We start from the raw sequence: 20,704 nt of genomic DNA, 5'->3' as shown, positions 1-20,704 counted from the left end.
GTAGAGTGCTAAACCACTTATCCATTTGGACCAATTTCAGGCTCAGCAAAGGTGTACATTATCTGCAATTACCAAAAGACATGCACATCAGAAGCATTACAGTCAAAGTAAACATTACATGAAAAAGACTGCAGTAAATGTAGCACAGTACATTCAGAAGTACTTTGTGTGAAACATAATACAGCAGATTTGGTACATTGCGTCACTGCTGTCAAACACTATAGAAGAGGAAGGACAATATTCAGGACTAGTTCCATTCAAGTATGTGGTGTGGAATTAAGAGTCCCAATCAGTTGGAAGGTTACAGAGTGACAGTTACGAAATGCCATATGAGAACTTTAGAAGCCATAGTAGTGTGAGGAGTCTAAAAGGTTTGTATGGCAGCACCAAGTGATACACAGCTTTCAAAGCTATAAGTTCATGTTGCACTTTTGTTTTTCATTTTTAAAGCAGTAATATACTAGAGCAGCTACAAAACTCTGTGTATTACGAATAATTATGATTGGGTCTAGAATCATAACCATCTCTTAATGTGTTCTCAAAATGGACTCAGGAAATTCACCTCCACAAAGCCATTAACATGCAACAAGGACTTGTTAGGAAACAAAAACAATCACCATTATAATCTTGTTTTGATGCTTTACTTCCGTCACAAAATTTGATATACTGCTGCGGTGATGAAAACACAGCACCATGACATCATTTAATGCAACACAGGTGCTAGTGACACAAGCTAAACATAGCCCATATAAATAAATAAATGACAAACACTTCCCAAACCTTAAACAAAAATGAAACTGGGTAAGCACAAACAAGCTACACTGCAAGTCCAGTGTAACCATGCAAGAAAACCAATCAAGAAAACTACTACTAAACAATAAACTTAACCGAAAAGATAAAGTAAAATGAATTAGTTTAAAGAAATCAAAACAACTATAATGTTATGCACCAAGTCATGATTACTTGTACCTACTGTATCTTCCTGTCAAACTTGCGATTTCAATGAATAAAGTATTCTGCCAATTAACACCTTTACTTAGCAAAACTTTTATTTCTGGGTCTTTAATGAAACACTGTCATGCCCACATGGGCTAAACTAGCAATCAAAATACAAGTAGTTAAATATTTATACGTTAAATCTCAAACCATGAGCGTTCACTGAACGCAACAATCCCTTCTGAAACATGACCCCAATCAAGAATGGTACAAAGAATACCGAACAGAAGTAGCCATACTTCACAGGTAAATACAGAGTTCTGAACACAACTAAATTGCTAACTGTACACCTGCAAAAATGTCTCCATTTCCCTGTCCCAAAGGACCCTGACAAGTTCCTTGTTATAGCTCCCCCAAGCCTTCACCTACCACAAATCATCTATCCACTGACAAGCCAACATCTGCTTTCGTTCTCAAACGGAAAAAAAAAAACTTGCTTATGTACTGCTTTGATCTGTGCTACACAGCATACCTCTCAACCTCTTAGTGCAAGAAATCTGGACAAAGGCTGACAAAATGGGGGGACAAAGGCCCCAAAACAGGGATAGATTTTAAATTCTGCTTTTATAAACTTAAGAAAGTTAATAGAGTAACATGGATTATGTTAACATACATTTTCTGAAGGATTTGAAGTCTGAAACTCAAAACGTATGTCATTATTGGTGACTCTGATCCTCAGATCATCCTAGTGACTTGCCAGAAAAACACACATTTTATGAGAAAAAGACCAAAAAATATGAGACAAAAATCTGGAAATTCTGTGAACATCATAACAGTTGAGAAATACTACACAGAGTTACTACAAAAACACATGGTGTAAAAGGATAATGTTATTCTGAAGGCAATTTCTCCAGGATTATACGCACAAAATTACATACTGTACCAACAAACATATATACTTGCAAACTAAGAGTAGGAAATGAAAAGCAGTCAATATTCTACTACTGCTTAGTAGTCAAATCAACAATTATACCTCAGTGCTGACTAACCGAAAGCATGAAGCCCCGTGACTAATAGCAAATGTTGCCTGCTCAGCTTACAAAATAAATAATTGATTAATAAAAACTGTAAGGCAATATGCATTTTAAATGAAGTGCACAAAATAACTGGCTGCAAGAATAGCTAGTGCGCTTTAATAATGAACTAGTACACTAAACTATTTGGGGTTTTAAATTCAGGTCTAAATGAAACAACAATCAATTTAATCGTCCTCAACTCAACTGTAATGTAAACTGACGACTCTTCTCAATTTAAAATTTCGGTCCAACCATAGTACAATAACTGTCTTAATTCTTATTATCCTGTCACTACGATTAATGCTGTTAACGCCGGGCTAAACCCGTAAAGAAGGGAAGCACTGACATTCGCGTTCAACCTCGGTTAACAAACAAGACTAGATTGCGGTTACTTAACTACAGCCCCACCGGTCTAGAAGAGTCCACTCACTATAAATAACATCTTAAATGCCACCGATAACGGGTTAAGACTTATCGTGATAATAAATACTCAACTGTTTAATCAAGTTAGTCCAAGGACTGTTTACAGCCACGTCCAGAGCCATCGGGCGGAGAGGCATTCATTGTTGTAACACGCAATAAACTGCTGTGACACACAACTTGTAACAAAAGTACACTGGTTCTGTGATGTTAAAATACAAAGTATTTAAAATGAAATAGAAGCAATCTATGGCAGCCAAAAGTAGAATGTGTGTGTGTGTATATATATATATATATATATATATATATATATATATAAACACACACATATATATATATATATATATATATATATATACACACACACACACACACACCGTTTAGTTTTCATAAAGAAGAAATTAAACTGTACAGCTCTGTTTGCAACCAGGACAGAAAAAAATGCTTAAACTTTTTATTCTGATGTGTTTTTGCTTCCCCCAACACAGTACATACTTGAAAGCTCTGCAGTATCTAACAACACTTTAATCACTAACTGACGGCCAAACAATACAGTTAGCAACCAAAACAAACGTGTCCCTCCCCTGCCCACTCAGAGGGAGTTAACAATTACAACCACCTCGCACCATCGGTGCCTTCCTAAAACCTCTCAGACAGAACCTGAAGAAAAAGGCGGAAGGCACGGCGACTCCACAAACTCGGACACAAAGAACCAAAAGGACAATTAACCCGCCTAGTTTTTTGCTGAGCTCAGCAGTAACCACCCCCAACTCCAAATGGTCCCAACAAAAGACTAATGGGGAAAAAATCAAGTTTCAGCCACTGTCACCGTTTCTCTCTAACCATTTACTGGAAATCGAAAATGCAAATCATAATTCTTATAAGATATAATAATGAGAGAAAATTAAAAATTCAGAAAAATCATGATAACAAAATCAAAGAAGTGGATCAAAAGTTACTTACAAAAATCCGAGTTTCGTCCTGTTCCCCTTCCTAAAAGGGGTTCGGCGGACACTGATAATCGTTGACTACGGACCCAGCAGCCTCGAAAAATAACCCCTCACAAAATCCAGAAAACACTTTTAGCAGCTGGGGTCTCCGAAAAGTAGGATCCAGAGCTTGTCTTTGTCCCAGTTTACCCTTGAAAGACAGAAAGTTACAAAGTGTTGAAAACATAGTTCAACAGGAATATAATGCAGTATAAAAATAAAATAATGCAACAAATCTTTATTTATTATGCTTGTAGTGATTCGTGTACAGAGGTACATAAAAAAAATCTCAGATCTGCAAAACCAACCCATAGAAAGAAAAAAAAAATCAAGAAAAAAACTTCCACGCGGAAGTCCTTCCCAAAAAAATTCCAGCAATGAGAAAGATCCCAAGCCTCCACATTGTTCAATTCTTAGTTACCGATAAAGAGGAAGCTGCTAAAAAAAAGAGCACGAAGAGAAAACTTGGCGACTTACCTTGCAGAGTTGGTAAACTTTTTGTTTCCCCTTTTCTTTTGTTGTCTCACACTTCGGACGAGACAAGGAAAGCTGCTTGGATAGGATTTGCAACAGGAGAGAAGTTGTATATTTTTTAAGTGTTGTTGGGGGGTGTATCTCTATTTTCTCAGTAAGTGCTGGAAAGACTAGGCCTGGTATTTTGGAAAGGTGACAGATTTTTACTGGAATCTCTGGAATGAGAAGGAGGAATGGAATTAACTCAATGAGTCAGTTTCAGTTCAGGGGAGTGGGTGGGACTTGAAAGAGTAGAAACCCTGCCCAGCCTTGCATTTTAGCTGCTCTTAAAGGGCTACTGAGAAGTACAACTCAAGAAAAGAAAAGTTTGTTCCCATAAAAGAAGCCGCCTATGTGTCTTACTGCGTGTGTCTCTCCACTCCTTCCAAGTTCTGTTAATTATTACCAAAGAAATGCGCATGAAAACAGCAGCCATTGCCTGCTAGACATCTGCTTCTTTAGCTTGTCTTCACCTGAAGACATAATCCCATGTGACATTTCAATCTTTTCCCCACAGCAGCAAGTTGCAGTATCACAAGTAGGGGATTATGACATTCAATACAGACAAGCAGCAGGAAAAGCTTAACTCGTTCTATGAAGTAAACACGAACTTTTAGTGCAAACCTCTAAGGGTGGTGGGAGTAAACGTATACGTTTATGATATGGTGTTATGGAGACTAAATTATCAAAACAAAAAAAAAAACATATGAACATGAGGGCATTTGCTTCTGGTTGTTCCTTGTAAGGGTCATACGGGTTTCCATATTTTTTAAAAAATGAAATGTGTTAGCCGCTCCAGTGCAAGAATAAATGGAACAGCTGCTTAGAAAGGATTATGTAAACAGAATGGATATGTGGCCATGAACGTTTGTGTTCCTTTACCAGGATAGGGTTTTGAGCTAGGCAGTGGAATTTAGTCTGCATAACGTACATTAAAAATCAGTTGAAGACTGACTGGGCTACCTCGATCCTATTTCTTACCTGCTGGAATAAACAGCAGATAGGCCACAACCTACTTACTGCTCCCTACCCCAGTGAAATTCATACAGTGTCTTGACACCACAGCTCACACACACACACACACACACACACACACACACACACACACACATATATATATATATATATATATATATATATATATATATATATATATATGGGAGCAGTACCTTTCATCAATAAATCAGTCCCAACATCTGTCAAAGCCAGTTCAGCTGATCGAACATCAGCTCATCACAAAATATAGCAGTTTAGTCAGTATGAGATTTTGGTACCGTGGGAATCAGGGAAAATGCCCTTTTGTAGTGCAATCTCCGAGTTTATATATATATATAATTAGCAGGAGTCGAGGATCAGGGGCTTCCCCCATGCAAAAACAAGTTTGTTCTTTTTTTTTCAATTTTTGTAGCTCAGTGTTCGATGTTAGGTGTCAATTGTTGCTGGAAATGTGAAAAGAAATGTGTAGTTTAGGACTTCAGATATGGCTGAGGCTCTCTGTGTGTATATATATATATATATATATATATATATATATATATATATATATATATATATATACATACATACACACACACATACACACACACACACACACACACACACAAACAGATGCATAAGCTTCTTCAATCTGTTACAACCCCATTGACAATTTCTTCATCCACCTCTGGATTACTACCTTTCTGCTTATTCACTTTATTAATTTAGTTTGCTTGTTAACTAGGATATTTAAGGCATTAACAATGTATGCATTCTTGTAAATGTTATTTTATGTTTTACGTTTGGCTATGAATCTTTATAAACTCCTAAATGGACCAGTTCACTCACCCAGTTAATAAAGTATAAATATATCAATTAAATAAATGGGACAGTAGACTGATCAGTCTAAGCGAGGTCTTTTTAGATATGGCCCAGGCCAAAATAAATAACTGCAGTTACAGAATGATTATGATGAAGCAAAATGTTAAAAATAAAATTAGAATGGTGACAGAAGATGAAAATATAATATATATATATATATATATATATATATATATATATATATATATGTATATGGATAATCTTATCCACACCCCCACCAGGGGCAACAGTACCTAGACCTAGTCATTACCAACATGAGTGACAGGCGTTCCACACCTGAAGTCATCTCCTCGTTGGTCCGATCCTACCATAAGCTAATCACCCTTGATATCCACATCCTGCCCCCACCCCCATTAAGGAAACCACGGTGAAACATTTCTCCAAAGCCAACTTCATGATTCTTAAGACAGAAGTGGTGAACTTCATGACACCCATGCAGATGGACAATACAGTTATGACTCCTGAATCCTACACAAATGCATTCTGTAAGCACTTACACGAGTGCATGGATTGTGCTATCCCAAACAGAACCAAGACACTATCCTCCAAAAAAAGGAAGCCAATCTGGTGGTCCCCTGCCATAAACAAACTGTACAACAGAAGGAAGAAATTGTTGCAAAAGAGAGTAAAATCCCATGAGTGGAGGAGCTCCCGGATCAGCCTCAGTAAGAAGCTGAGATCCCTTATAAGATCATCCAAAGCTAGCTACGAAAACAAAATTGCCACTGATTCTAAGGACAACCACAAAGCATTCTATAGCTATGTCAAGAATCTCAATGGCAACACCCAGATCTGCTCTGAGTTACAGCACAACGGCACGAAAATTACAGAACCAACTGATATTGCCAACATCCTGGCAGATAGGTTCATTGCTAACTTTACCCCCCCCCCCCCTTACCCCCTAAAGGGCCCATATCTATACAGGAAGAATGCAGAGTCCCTGTAATCACAACTATGCAGGTAAAGGCTGCACTCTCTAAAGCCAAAAACACAGCATCCATGTGACCGGACAACATCCCAGGCTGCATTTTACACGAACTTCAGAATGAAGTTCCCACCCAGTTTGGGTTTGTGAAAGGCAGATCATGCCTCCTGAACCTGATTGACTTCTTTGAGACAGTCACCAAAGCTGTAGATGAGGGTAAGGTGGTTCACACAGCCTATCTTGACCTCGCCAACGCTTTTGACACCATCCCCCATTCTGGAATTATAGCTAAACTCACTAAACTAGGTATAAATCCCTACGTCACAAGATGGGTTGCCAACTGGCTCACTGACAGAACCCACACTGTAAATGTTGCACACTCCAAATCTGACCTCAAACCAGTGACAAGTGGAGTATCACAGGGTTCAGTTCTGGGACCTCTCCTGTTTGGTATCTACTTCTCTGAAGTACAAGCTAACACAGAAGGCCTCTGACTAACGAAGTTCGCAGATGACTGCAAACTAGAAACCGTAGTAAAGTCCCCAAATGATGTGGAAATCCTACAGAAGGGCCTCGCTGAGACAGATGCCTAGTGTCAGAGCCATGGCCTCAAGCTCAATGCCAAAAAGTGCATGGTCATCCCCTTTGGTAAAAACTCTGTACCCATGAACTACTACATAGACAGCAGTCTCCTTAACACCGAATGTGTGATAAGAGACCTTGGGACCCAGATGGAAAGTAGTCTGTCCTTTGATATTCACATCGCCACAGTAGTCAGGAAGTTCTTCTACCTGGCACACCTCATCATAAAAGGGTTCTCATCCAGGAAAAAAGAGGTCATTGTTCCCCTCTACTCGACACTCATTAGACCCATTATAAAGTACAATGCCCCTTTTGGAATGTACCTCACAAGACATCTGCAGCAGCTGGAAAGGCCACAGAAGTACCTCACAAAGAGGATTACTGGCCACAAACAAATGCCCTACACTGACCATCTCAAAAAACTCCAGCTTTACTCTGTAGCATATCATCTACTCTGAGGTGATCTCTGCCTAACATATAAAGCTATGTCAAACCCAGAGCTGTTGGACATGCTACACCTAAAGAAATCCCAATCCCTCCGAGCTGCACGGTCTAGGGACCTAAATCTTGTCACCACAATAAACAGGACATGCTGGAGGGATAGATTCCTGTCCCAGAGACTTCTCATACTCTGGAGCAGGCTACCCATCTATGTCAACCAAAGTTCTTCATTAGCACTGTTCAAGAAAAATCTTGATGAGTGGATGGGAAATAGGAAATACACCCCAGGGATCACTTCTGTGTCTCTGCTCGACAGTGGCACAGGAAAATAACTTACTTGGGTGGCTTAAGCCAGGGAACCTTGTTGGCTAGGCTTACATAGGCCCTCAGGCCGATAGCCTAGTACCTGCCTATGAACCCATCTATATATATATATATATATATATATATATATATATATATATATATATATATATTTATATATATATATATATATATATATAGAGAGAGAGTGTGTGTGTGTGTGTGTGTGTCAGTACAGAATACTGGGCTCATAATCATCAACCCCCTTTTTTCCCATTTTATACATGGAGTCAGGGTGTTGTCACTTCAACTATCGCCATCTCTCACAATTCAATGCCACTCTCTTGCCAGACTGTCACAGATCTTATCTCAAATAATACAAATATCTCTTTGATGGAAACCTTTGTTTCCTCTTGCCATCTTCCTATCTGTCCCAAATCTTCTTCACCATGTTCTCTTCTGCTTTTCTAGAACTGAATGCTAGCATACCTCTCAACTGTCTAGATTTTCACAGAATGCCCAGATTTTTGCCATATATTTTTGTCCATTTCTCGAAAAAGTATGGTTTTCTAGCAAATCATTGGCAAATCGATGAGGACTGAAGTTAGAAAATAATGACAGAAATTTGAGTTTTAGACTTCATATCCTTTATAAAATTCATGCTAATGAAAAGCTTGTTATTCTATCGACTTTCTAAGTTTGTAAGAGCAATACACACCAAAGGTCAATTCCTCATTGGTCAGATCCGACCACAAGCTAATCACCCTAGGCATCCACATCTCGTCCCCACCCCTCATTAGGGAAACTACTGTAAAAAATTTCTCCAAAGCCAACTTCACGCTTCTTAAGACAGAAGTGGCAAACTTCACTATACCCATGCAGATGGACAATAGAGGTACGACTGCTGAATCCTACACAATTGCACTTTATAAGCACTTACACGAGTGCATGGATTGTGCTCTCCCTAGCAGAACTAAGATGCTATCCTCCAAAAAAATAAAGCCAATCTGGCAGTCCTCTGCCATAAACAAACTCTACAACAGAAGAAAGAGACTGTTGCAAAAAAAGAATAAAATCCCATGATTGGAGGAACTCCCTGGTCAGCCTCAGTAAGAAGCTGAGATCCCTCATAAAATCCTCCAAAGCTAGTTATGAAAACAAAATTGCCACTGATTCTAAAGAGAACCACAAAGCATTCTATAGCTATGTCAAGAATCTCAATGGCAACATTCAGAACTGCTCTGAGTAACAGCACAATGGCACTGAATATACAGAACCAACTGATATTGCCAACATCCTGGCAGATAGGTTCAGTGCTAACTTCACCCCCCTCTCACCCCCTAAAGGGCCCATCTCTATATCGGAAGAATGCAAAGTTCCTGTAATTATGGCTGCACAGGTAAAAACCACACTCTCCAAAGCCAAGAACACAGCATCCATGGGACCTGACAACATCCCAGGCTGCGTTCCACACAAACTACAGAGCGAACTGGCACCCCACCTAAGTACCATGTTCAATCATAGCCTCACCTCAGGCTTTGTGCCCAGTGAATGGCGCACAGAGACAGTTATCCCACTCCACAAAGGGGGAGCCACCACGGACCCTGGGAACTGCCGCCCCATTAGCCTGATGAGCCTGGTCTGCAAGGCCATGGAAAGAATCATCATGGAACTTATAAACAAAGGCATTGATAATCTCCAAACTCTGGACCCCTCCCAATTCAGGTTTGTAAAAGGCAGATCATGTCTCCTAAACATGACAGACTTCTTTGAAGCAGTCACCAAAGCTGTAGACGAGGGTAAGGTGGTTCACACAGCCCATCTAGATCTTGCCAATGCTTTCGACACCACCCCCCACTCTGGAATTATAGATAAACTCACTAAACTAGGTATAAATCCCTGTGTCACAAGATGGGTTGCCAACTGGCTCACTGACAGAACCCACACTGTGAAAGTAGCAGACTCCAAATCCAACTTCAAACCAGTGACAAGTGGAGTACGACAGGGTTCAGTCCTGGGTCCTCTCCTGTTTGGTATGTACTTCTCTGAATTACAGGCTAACACAGAAGGTCTTTGGCTAATGAAATTTGCAGATGACTGCAAACTAGGAGCAATAATCGAAACTCCTAATAATATGGACATCCCACAAAATGGCCTCACTGAGACAGATGCCTGGTGTCAAAGCCATGGCCTCAAACTCAATGCCAAAAAGTGCATCGTCATCCCCTTTGGTAAAAACTCTGCACCCATGAACTACCACATAGGCAGTAGTAAACTTAACACCAAAAGTGTGATAAGAGACCTTGGGACACAGGTGGACAGTAGTCTCTCCTTTGATAATCACATTGCCACAGTAGTCAGGAAATCCTTCTACGTGGCACACCTCATCACAAAAGGTTTCTCATCCAGGAAAAAAGAGGTCATTGTTCCCCTCTACTCGTCACTCATTAGACCCATTATAAAGTACAACTCCCCTTTTGGTATGTACCTCACAAGACATCTACAACAACTGGTAAGACCGCAGAAATACCTCACAAAGAGGATTACTTGCCTCAAACAGATGCCCTGTGCAGACCGTTTTAAAAATCTCCAGCTTTACTCCATCGCATATCGCCTACTCAGAGGCGATCTCTGCCTAACATACAAAGCTATGTCAAACCCAGAGCTGTTGGACATGCTCCACTTAAAGAAATCCCAATCCCTCCGAGCTACATGCTCTAGGGACCTAAACCTTGTCACCACAATAAACAGAACATGCTGGAGGGATAGATTCCTGTCCCAGAGACTTCCCATACTCTGGAACAAACTACCTATCTATATCAAACAAAGCTCCTCATTAGCACTCTTCAAGAAAAATCTTGATTGGATGGGAAATAAGAAATTCACCCCAGGATCACTTCTGTGGCTCTGCTCGACAGTGGCACAGGAAAATAATTTTCTTGGGTGGCGAAAACCAGGGTACCTTCTTGGCTAGGCTTATATAGGCCCTAGGGCCAATAGCCTAGTATCTCCCTATGAACCTATATTTAAAAAATTCCCCTATTTTGGGGCTTTTGTCCTCACATTGTCCAGATTTCTTGCTCTAAGAGGTTGAGCGATATGAATACTAGGATGTTACAAACAAATAATACTGTGGTAGTAAAACTTAGGAAACTCAATTTGGTGTGTGCGCATGTTTGCTTTTTTATGTATATAAACACTGCTTTTACAAGTTGCACACATTAATTTTTGGGTGATTTTACTGGTTATGTTATACTTGGGTAATATCCTTATTAGATTATGTCCTAGAAACAGCTGATAGAGTAACTATGAATCTGTAGTGCCCTGTGTATACTACTGTTGTTATCTTTGTTACCTGTTTTCAGTGTAATGACTAGATTATCTTTCATTCTTTAACATGGAGTACTGTCTTCTTATAAGGGCCAAATGAAAGTAATGGTTATAACTATGTTACTTGTTATACAAGGGTGTCTCTGTATACATTTAAAATTTAACTATGTATGTGCTAAAGGAGGTCCACAAAGTACACATACATAATATACAGGAATATAGTTACTGTATTTTGGTTGATGATGTAGGTGTTTAGTTAAGGATAAACATTGAGATACTTTCTATGCAGGCAGTCATAAATATCTCTTCTTTAGGTAGCCATTGTTATAAGTCAAACCTTGTTACATGTTAACCATTCCATAGTGTGCTAGGTAGGAGCAATATTCTAAAATGCTAGAATTCTGTATTTTTTTTCAGTCAGGGATCCTCCCCCTGCAACATCATCGGATAATGCATTAACAACATTTGTTAATATCTTGCTACATAGACTACATTTCTAGAAGGATAATATTGTTAAGGATCATGATTAAAACTGTACTGATATTGTAATACAATTATGTAGCTGAGTTCAGGAATTATATAAAATAGTTTTAAAAATAGCATTACTACATATTCTTCTACATATACATTCAAGACTAGATGAGGACAAAACACTTCTAGAGCTTCTACTATATATACACATATGTACACGACGTACAACAGTAAGAGTTCACTAATATGAAAAAAGTGTAATTGCATGTGAATATTAAGTAGAATAATATGTATTGTGCAGTGGTGAAGGATGCTATATGTGACATGTAAGAACGCATTTATGTCTCAATTGGTAATCTGTAGGTATAATTTTAATTGAGTTCAAAATAATGCAGAAGAAGTTATTCCTCTGAGGTGAGAGGAAAAGTATTCCCAAAGTTTTGGCCCTAGGCTAGACAAGCAATATTTAGTAAATTTGAATGTGGTAGATGTGGTTTCATTCAGGGGCCATTGTGGACATGAATTCTTAGGTGATAAGAATTTAGCAGTTAAAGGAGGAAAACAGAGTGTATGAATATGAATAACTGCGAGGCCAAACAATAGGACTGCACTATAATCTATTTTTTATTTATCCTTTGTTGACTGGATTAATCCCATGAGGCCAGTAGCCTCTTTTCAAGGTAGACCCGAAGTGGTATTTATACTACTTGGAGGAAATTTGGCCAGGGCACCAAGAAACTTCCCTTAATCTTTGGAGGAAAGGACATTGAGCATACTCTGGAGCTGCTAGGTGGCACTGGAGGGCTGCTACTGCAGTTCTGGGAATTCCAAAATGGAGGAGAGTACAGCAGCTGGAGAGAAGAGCAGGAGAAAAGGTACTGAAAGAAGGAGATGAAATAAGTGTTACAGAGTTGGAAAATACAGATCTGGAGACACAAGTGCTGACAGATTTGATAAATCAGGCAGAGGCAAAGGAAGGAGAAGAGGTGAGATGGAGTGACACATTGGAGAGAGAGTATTACAGGATGAAGAAACTGAAAGATTGAAAACATAAACAACAGCTGGTGAAGGGTAAACAATGGAGGTAGTCTCAGCTGGTAGAGTAGCCAGTTTTCAGGGTTTACCCCTGCAACTGTTTTTTTTCTTACACAAAACAAGAATCTATGCAGATGCAACAAGGAAGAATGGAAGAAGGAAATGAGAGGAGACAAACATTTGTAGTTTCTTAACAGCCACATAGAAGATAACCAATGGTAAGAATAAAAAATAGAAGTGATGGCATAGTGAATGGATAATATTATTTTGTCACTAGGGTTTAACATTAAAGACAGAGCATTAATAATTTGTGAAGTGACATTTGAAAGCTTTAACTTGCTGGAAAAATGTATAACTGAGTTTGAAAAAGGAAATACAGTAGTACAATGGAAAAACTTTATATCGGAATGTGGGTCTATAAAAAAAGAAAATAAATGTACAGTTTAGGAATTCAGATATAAACGAACACGAGTTAAAATTGTTTTTTTCTTTCACTATGTAGTAAAGTAAATAAAATAAAAAAATTGTGATGCAAGAAATGTATGGACTGGGGTTGAGAATGTGAGTAACAATGGATGTTTTGTTTGGGAAAATTCAACATATTTAAAATACAATAATTCCGAATGGTAAGAGAGGATTTGTTAGGTACTGGGGCTAACTCAAAGCATGCTATTTCATTGAGATGAAAATCATTTAATACAAGATTGCAACAAAAGAAGTTGCAGCCAATACAAAGAGGTGGTCATACAGCAAAAATGTACAACATTTTTGTAAAAAAATGTAAAGAATGTGGACAATTTGGTTTGACTGTCCCATATTAGAAAAGGAAAGAGTAGATGAAGAGGAAAGCTCAGAAGAAAAACAAACAGTAGAAAATATTACTACAGAAGATGTGGAGAGAGAATGTGATATTGGGGAAGGAAATACTAAAGAAAGGTCAAGCAATGAAGAGGTAGTTAGAAAAAAATTGTTCAAAGCTAAGTTATTATTATACAGGAAGAGAACAGATTTACAATATTTAGAAAGTGAAGAGGGAGAAATAGAGACAGGAGAAGAACAAGATAGTGAAAATCAGTCGAGGTGACTAAGGAGAAGGAATAGAAAATAAGATCTGGAAGTAAAATACAAAAAAAGAAAATTATGATGTAGGAATTCTAGCACTAAATGTAAATAGCATTAGAAATTATATAGGAGGTTTGGTGGTGGTATAATGGTGTAAAAAACAAAACAGTGGATATTTTTGCTTTTTTGATACCCGCTATAAAGAAAAACATGAAAAAGAATACTGGCAGTATGGGGGCAAAATTATTTTGTTGATAGGAAATGAGACAGTTCTGGAATAGAAATTCATACAAGAAATGAAAAAATAAGAATTTTAGATGTAAAATATTAGTGCAAGGGAGGGTAGTGATATGTGATATGAGAATAAGACAAAATGTATAAGATTAATAGTGATTTATGCCTATACTGATAGAGAGAAAACAGTTGTTTAAAGAAATAAAAAAATATTGTGTTAGTAAGTATATCAATAGTGATGGCAGGAGATTTTTAACTGTAATCTGAGGAAAGAAACGGGAGAAATAAGGATACTGAGTTAAGGGAATTAATAAAATGTAGAAATTTAAAAGTAGGAAAGAACAGAGAATGAATATGTAAAATGAGAAATTTAAAAGTGAAATTGAGTATATAGTTTATTCGAAAGACATGAAAGAAATAACGGGGAGGACAGATGGCAGAGTTTTCAGGTCATAGAGCAGTATGGGCTGGAATATGGGATGACAGCAAAATAATAAAGGAAGGAAAAGTGATAAAGACATTAACTGCAGAGTTTAAAAGGAGGAAGAAAGGGTAGGAGAGACAAACATTATGGAAAGAACATGTGAGACCATTTTGTAAAAAATGGACACAGTGTTGGGTAGATTATAAGAAGAAGTATAAAAATATATTTAGAAGTAGAAAGAAGAATAAAAAAGAAATACAATGAAATATAAATATATTTTATGGAATTACAATAAAGCGTTAGAAAAGGGAAGTAACAAAATAAGGGAAATAGAAAAAAAAAACAGGTGTAGTAAAAGAATAGAGAAAAGGTAAAAATTATACTACCTAGGCAAATATTTTTATTTTGAGAGGAAAGAAAGAGGAGTTTCCCTTTATTCAAGAAAAGAACAGGGTTTAAATGTGTAAATATGAATATGATATTATGTGGAAATATGATAAAGTAAAGATGTGATATTGATAAATGGGCTAATGTTCTGTTTGGACAATATGGGTGCTATGAAAAAAAGATGTGAAAATTTGTTATATAACAAGAAAATAATAAAGGATAAAGTATTAGCTGAAATAAAAAAAAGGGCTGTGGAAGAAAGAGTAGGGGAATAGAGGATGCATAGAAAAAAATGAAATATATAGAAATGTTACGTTTTTGTGTTGATGACTTGTAAATAACTTTAAATGTGAATGTAAAAGAAGAGTGCATACATAATTGATTTAAAGTTTTTTATATTGCATAAAATGAATGTAAATGTTAATAAAGCACCCCAACTCTTTTTACAGTAAGTGTCATGGGATCTTTTGCATCCGCTCGAGTTACCACCACCTCAAGCAGATTGAACATTAGTTTAACATCTCATTCAAATTATGGCACACTGAGGAATATAACATCCCCACTGCTGCACTGCAGTGACAGCAATTTGAAAATTAATCTAGTCAAGTGGAATGGGAATAGAGCTCACTCCATGTAAGGTGCTCAGTCTCAACTGATTCAGATCCCTATATATCATTTAAATCAAAAATAAAATAAAATAAAAATCATAACACTCAGGTCAAGCATCTCTGTCCATCTCATCCTGGCTAACATCACTGTACTCTTTGAAGTACATGTCTAGAATCTTGTCAGTATTAGCTCTGTGTGTGTGTAATCCTCTCTCATTTGACATTAAAGTAGCACTCACTCTAACAAAATATAAGAAGGCATTAAAATAATCTCTTCAGAGAAAGGAAAAACAACTTGTGCAGCTGTGTAGACTATACATGCATATACTAATGAGCCCATTCAAATAGGGCATGTTATTTTACATCCATCCATCCACAGCTCCTTTCCCATTTTTGTACATAGGGTCAGGGTGTCACCTCAACAGTGACAATCATCTAGAACCTAGGTTCACACCACCAGGTGGCTAGCCTGCTATGGTGTTACTCTTCATGATTTGTTTTAATTTTATCTATTCTTAATTTTAATCCAGTCTGTCAGGATGTAACATTTGGCAACAATATTGTTTATATATTTTTAAATGCATGCTTATTTCTTTTTTCATAAGCATGTCACAACTTCACTTATATTTTAAAATAAATAAATAAACAAAGTAAATGGCATATAGTAAAGATGTTGCTGAGCAAACCTAAAGAGAAATGAGTAATGGCAGATGGCAATAAGAATACAGAATGTTGAAGTTAAGAACAAAGAAGAAGTAACAAGGGTCTTGGATATAGTAACTAAAAATACAAATATGGTAAGGTAACAAGGATATAAGATATGATATAGCAAATAAGAAAAGTGATTATATAGAATGTAATAAGTAATAAGGAAAGTGGTAAGGTAACAAGGACATAGGATGTAGGAGCTAAGAAAGAAAGTTGACAAAGGTAATGAGGATATAAGCTATAGTTAACAAGGAAAGTTGTGAGGTAACATGGCTGTATGATGAAGTAGCTAACAAGGAAGTTGGTGATAAGTATGAAAGAAAAAGGGATGAGATAGCCAGTACTGATTGCAAGTCTTATTTTAAGGAAAAACAAGACTGGAAATAAGACAGAGACAGGCATAGCATCGCAATAAAAAAGGCATAGAATGAAAAAGAAAAATAGCAGAATATGAAGTGACTTCCACGGTGGTGCAACAGTAGCATTGTTGCCTTACAGCAAGAGGTTCTCCCGTTCGATTCTCGGCTGGAGTGCAGGGAGTGCCTTCTGTGTGGAGTCTGCATGTCCTCCCAGCGGTTGGGTGGGCGTTCAAAAGACATGCATAAATGGGCGTGCCTTCATTGAAGGTTGAACGTCGAGATGGCACCTTGACATTCGTGAAAATCTACTGCCAATCATTAGCGGACCGGAGTTCCGCTGTGGCGACCCCTAACCGGGAAAAGCCAAAAGACAACAACAACAACAACATGAAGTGGCCACAGAGTGGGAAAGTGAGCAATGACTAAGAAGATAGCAAGAGAGGAGTCAAACACAGTGGCAGCTATGAGTGCAGTAACTAAGTGTAGTGTGGGCAGTTAGGCAATTAAAAAGTAGAAGTAGGACAAACATGCTAAGAGTTAGGAAAATAGGGATACTGAGCCTTGTCTTAGATACAGAAAAGTCTTGAACTTAAACATTAGCAGATTTTGTTTTCTGAGGAAGTGAACTACACACAGTAGAGCAAAGTGAGTAGAAGCCTCTATTACAGATTCATAAAGGGAAAGTCCACCCTCTCCTACAGATTAAGTCAACCCTTAGGTTCTTTTCAACCAACAACATGGTTTCAGCATGGTTTAGTTACCAGAATCCTGCCTTTACTTTAGAAAACTTTCATTTTAACAAATGTAAAATAAATAAAAATAAAATAAATACATTTGCTTGCCTTGGAATCAAATGAAGGGAAAGCACCCCCCCATAATTTCTTAAGCTTAACTTTTCTCATGCTTTGACAGAGGAATCTGTGTCTGCCTGCATGATCTATCACAGACACAAAAAATACATATTTTTTCCTGTCATTTACTGGCCACAATCTGACATAGGCAATCAGTCTTGCTAATGTCATCAGATGATATAAAAATGTGCACAGTATTGTGAAACTGTTTTCTACTGCTTTTGTTGCAGACAGGAAGAAAATCAGTATCAACACACAGTTGATTGGGTATCCCTCTTTCTGCAGGGCTAACTTGATTTGAGCAATTCTGTCCTGGGGGTATAAAAAATGGCAGCTGTCTTGCTATTTTACAAGACAAAATATTTTTGACTTCCCCGTAAATGCTGTAGAAAATGGTGATACTGTATTTAAATTATCTTAATATCATATTAAGTAGTATGGTTTATTAAGAATGTCTCATTTTGGGCATCTGAAAAGATAGCAACTCTGTTTTTTTGTATAGTGATTCACTTGTAGGAGGTACAGTATTTTCTATACTTGTAACAGTTTTCTAGAAAGTAGCGTTTTAGTCTTATGCACAGCACACTACTTTCAGTCTGCATCAATGGAATGGGTAGACAGCATCACTTCCTTATGGCTAGCATGACTCATATAAAGGGGACTAGAAATGGATTTTGGGAAGGAGACATGAAAGCGGTAAAACAAGACCATGTTAGTATGATAGACCTCATGTTGGCCACTTTATGGAAAAGCATATTACATTTTTTACGAAGCACATAGTGTAATTTTGTACCATTATAATATCGCAGAAAAAAAGATGCAATGAAAAAATACCACCCAGTGATTTATTTCACATTTTTTTATTTTCAAGTTTCACTGGAAGCAGCCTTTCAACTCTTACCTGAACATAATGTCAAAAAAGGTAACTAGCAATTTTGCACTGTTCTTGAATAAGGTCTGTTGATTGGAGAGTTACACAAGTAACAAGTAATTAAACAGGTACAAGTTTTCCCTAGTAATACAGCTGGATAATGGAAACATGGAGGTAATGGACTACTTGCTCTCCCAGAATCTCTATACTTGGCCATCACTCCCATTTACCATAAAATAATGTTCATATTTCTCAATATCCAGACTATTTTGTTTTGACAGTCACAATGATGGCAGCTTTGTTGCATCAGTTTTATTTTTTACTCAGATTCACTTCACATATGGTTTAATATTTTCAAAGACATCTGAAGTATCATCCTTAACTTAGCATTTTTTTATTTCACCTGACACTCCAGAGCAGCTAACATGCAAGCAGACTCCTAATTGCTACTAAGAGCGTAAATATTATATACCTTTATACATATATACAGAGAGAGAGAGAGAGAGAGAAACACACATGCACATAGGGTACAGGAACATGAAGACTGCAGTCCAGGAGATCCTGAGTCATTTAGTGGACCCAATCCCTGAGGAGATGACTCAGGGGTGGGAATGAGCAGCATTTTGTTGGCTCGCATATCCTAGGGGAAGGAAGACATTTCTGGCTACAGCTAATACCCATGGTGGATAACAGGGCCTTCTACCCTGCTGCATAGTATAAGGAAGATGCTTGCAGATCATTTGTGGATGAGATTCACAATTATGTCAGAAAAAAATTCTAAATTGCTCATAGAGAATGGCTCACATCAGCTTGATTATTACTCAACTGGTAATATGGCTATAGGCAACCACTGGGGGGGGGAGCCACTAAGTCAAAAGAAAGCTGGAAGAAGAAAGGGTTCAAAAAGGTTTACTATCAAAATGTCGAAATGTACTCCGTCGACTGTGCTATCGTCGAACACGGAAGTTCAAAAACGGTAATATCGATGTCAAAAAAACAATCTAGGAATGGGTTTTAACATGAGTCGAGGTAGGGGAGATGTTTGTAGTTCGGAATAATACTGAACACCTACCTCGACCCATGCTAAAACCCATTCCTAGATTGTTTTTTTGACATCGATATTACCGTTTTTGAACTTCCGTGTTTGAAGATAGTACAGTCGACGGAGTACGTTTCAAAATTTTGATAGTAAACCGTTCAAAGATTAGGATAGGGAGGGCTAAAGAAAAAACACTTTTTTAGAAAAATTACATATGCAGGTATTTCCTTTTATTGATATGTGTGTTCTAGGATTAGGTAGACTACAATAAACTCTAGAAGAGAGTTATTTGACAAATCCCAAAATAAGTATATACTTCTTTGTTAAAAAATCTGGATTATTAAATATGAAAGTGCCTATATGTGGCACAATGCAGTTGTGAGAAAAGGAGTCAACTGAATGCATGGTCTAAGCTGAGATGAAGATGGATGGATGAGAATGCTCAGTATCTATACAATGAAAGATTGTCAGGAGGGAGGGAAAAGAGGCTATACAATAGAAAAACGTCACTACCTCAGAAATATATTAGAGGCATTGAAGAGCACTATCAACTTTACATAAACTGAAATATTTGCCTAAATGAATATGCAGACAGACTGCTTGCCCAAATTATCAAAGGCCCAATACATTTTAACAGTTCATGGATGCTTGCCACTTCTATTTCCCTAGAAATTACTCAGCAACCACATACAACCCCTACAGTTACAGTAGACATTACAAGAAAGAGAAAATGGAACTATTCCAGGTCAGCAGGTTTATTTTTATTTATTTATTTATTTTACATTTGTTGACCAGGATAGTCCGACTGGATGTATGTCCATTTTCAGTGGAGGCCCAGTGAGAAAAGCTCCACATTAAGACAATTTACAAGGCAGAAATCTTGACCATATACAATACAGATAATGTCAGACAGGTAAAACATTTAAAATACAGGAACATTTATATAGTACTGTTACAGTAACATACCAACATACCTGACTAAATAAGTTAAAAAATTTTGAGTAAAAGGATTAATAAAACAATTTTTTTTTTTTTGAGGGTAACATTGTTTATAAAGTTTACCAAACCTTAGGAGGTGAGCTACTACACTAGGAATTAATAGAGAATATCAGAGCACCTGAAATAGCATGTTAAAGATAGATAGTAAAGGATAGTTTCATAGGTTGGTACTGGGCTATCTGCCCAAAGGCATATATTATCCCAGCCACATTGTGCGGTATTCACCGCCCCTTTAGTAGTTCCCTAGACCCTTGTACTAGCAGCTAGTACCCTTGGCCCCTATC

The 20,704-nt window shown here is 37.5% G+C and overlaps 1 protein-coding gene across 2 annotated transcripts in view; it reads right to left on the bottom strand.

Moving 5' to 3' along the window:
- The window catches only part of LOC122791574 (transcriptional enhancer factor TEF-1-like), a 1,293,239-nt gene extending 1,289,009 nt beyond the window's left edge, over positions 1-4,230 (bottom strand). Inside the window, exons 1-2 of one of the 2 annotated variants that reach the window (XM_044059336.1) lie at positions 3,899-4,230; positions 3,396-3,572 (exon numbers count right to left, since the gene is read on the bottom strand). The gene's annotated coding sequence lies outside the window, so the exon portion shown is untranslated. The remainder of the gene's footprint in view (positions 1-3,395; positions 3,573-3,898) is intronic. The other variant, XM_044059337.1, reaches the window with a different exon arrangement.
- Positions 4,231-20,704: the final 16,474 nt, after the last annotated feature.

The sequence above is a fragment of the Protopterus annectens genome, chromosome 17.part0, assembly GCF_019279795.1.
Source record: "Protopterus annectens isolate FY-2018-M chromosome 17.part0, PAN1.0, whole genome shotgun sequence".
Taxonomy (NCBI): domain Eukaryota; kingdom Metazoa; phylum Chordata; order Ceratodontiformes; family Protopteridae; genus Protopterus; species Protopterus annectens.
The sequence above is the reverse complement of the archived record's forward strand: the minus strand, read 5'-3'. Positions and strand labels throughout refer to the sequence as shown.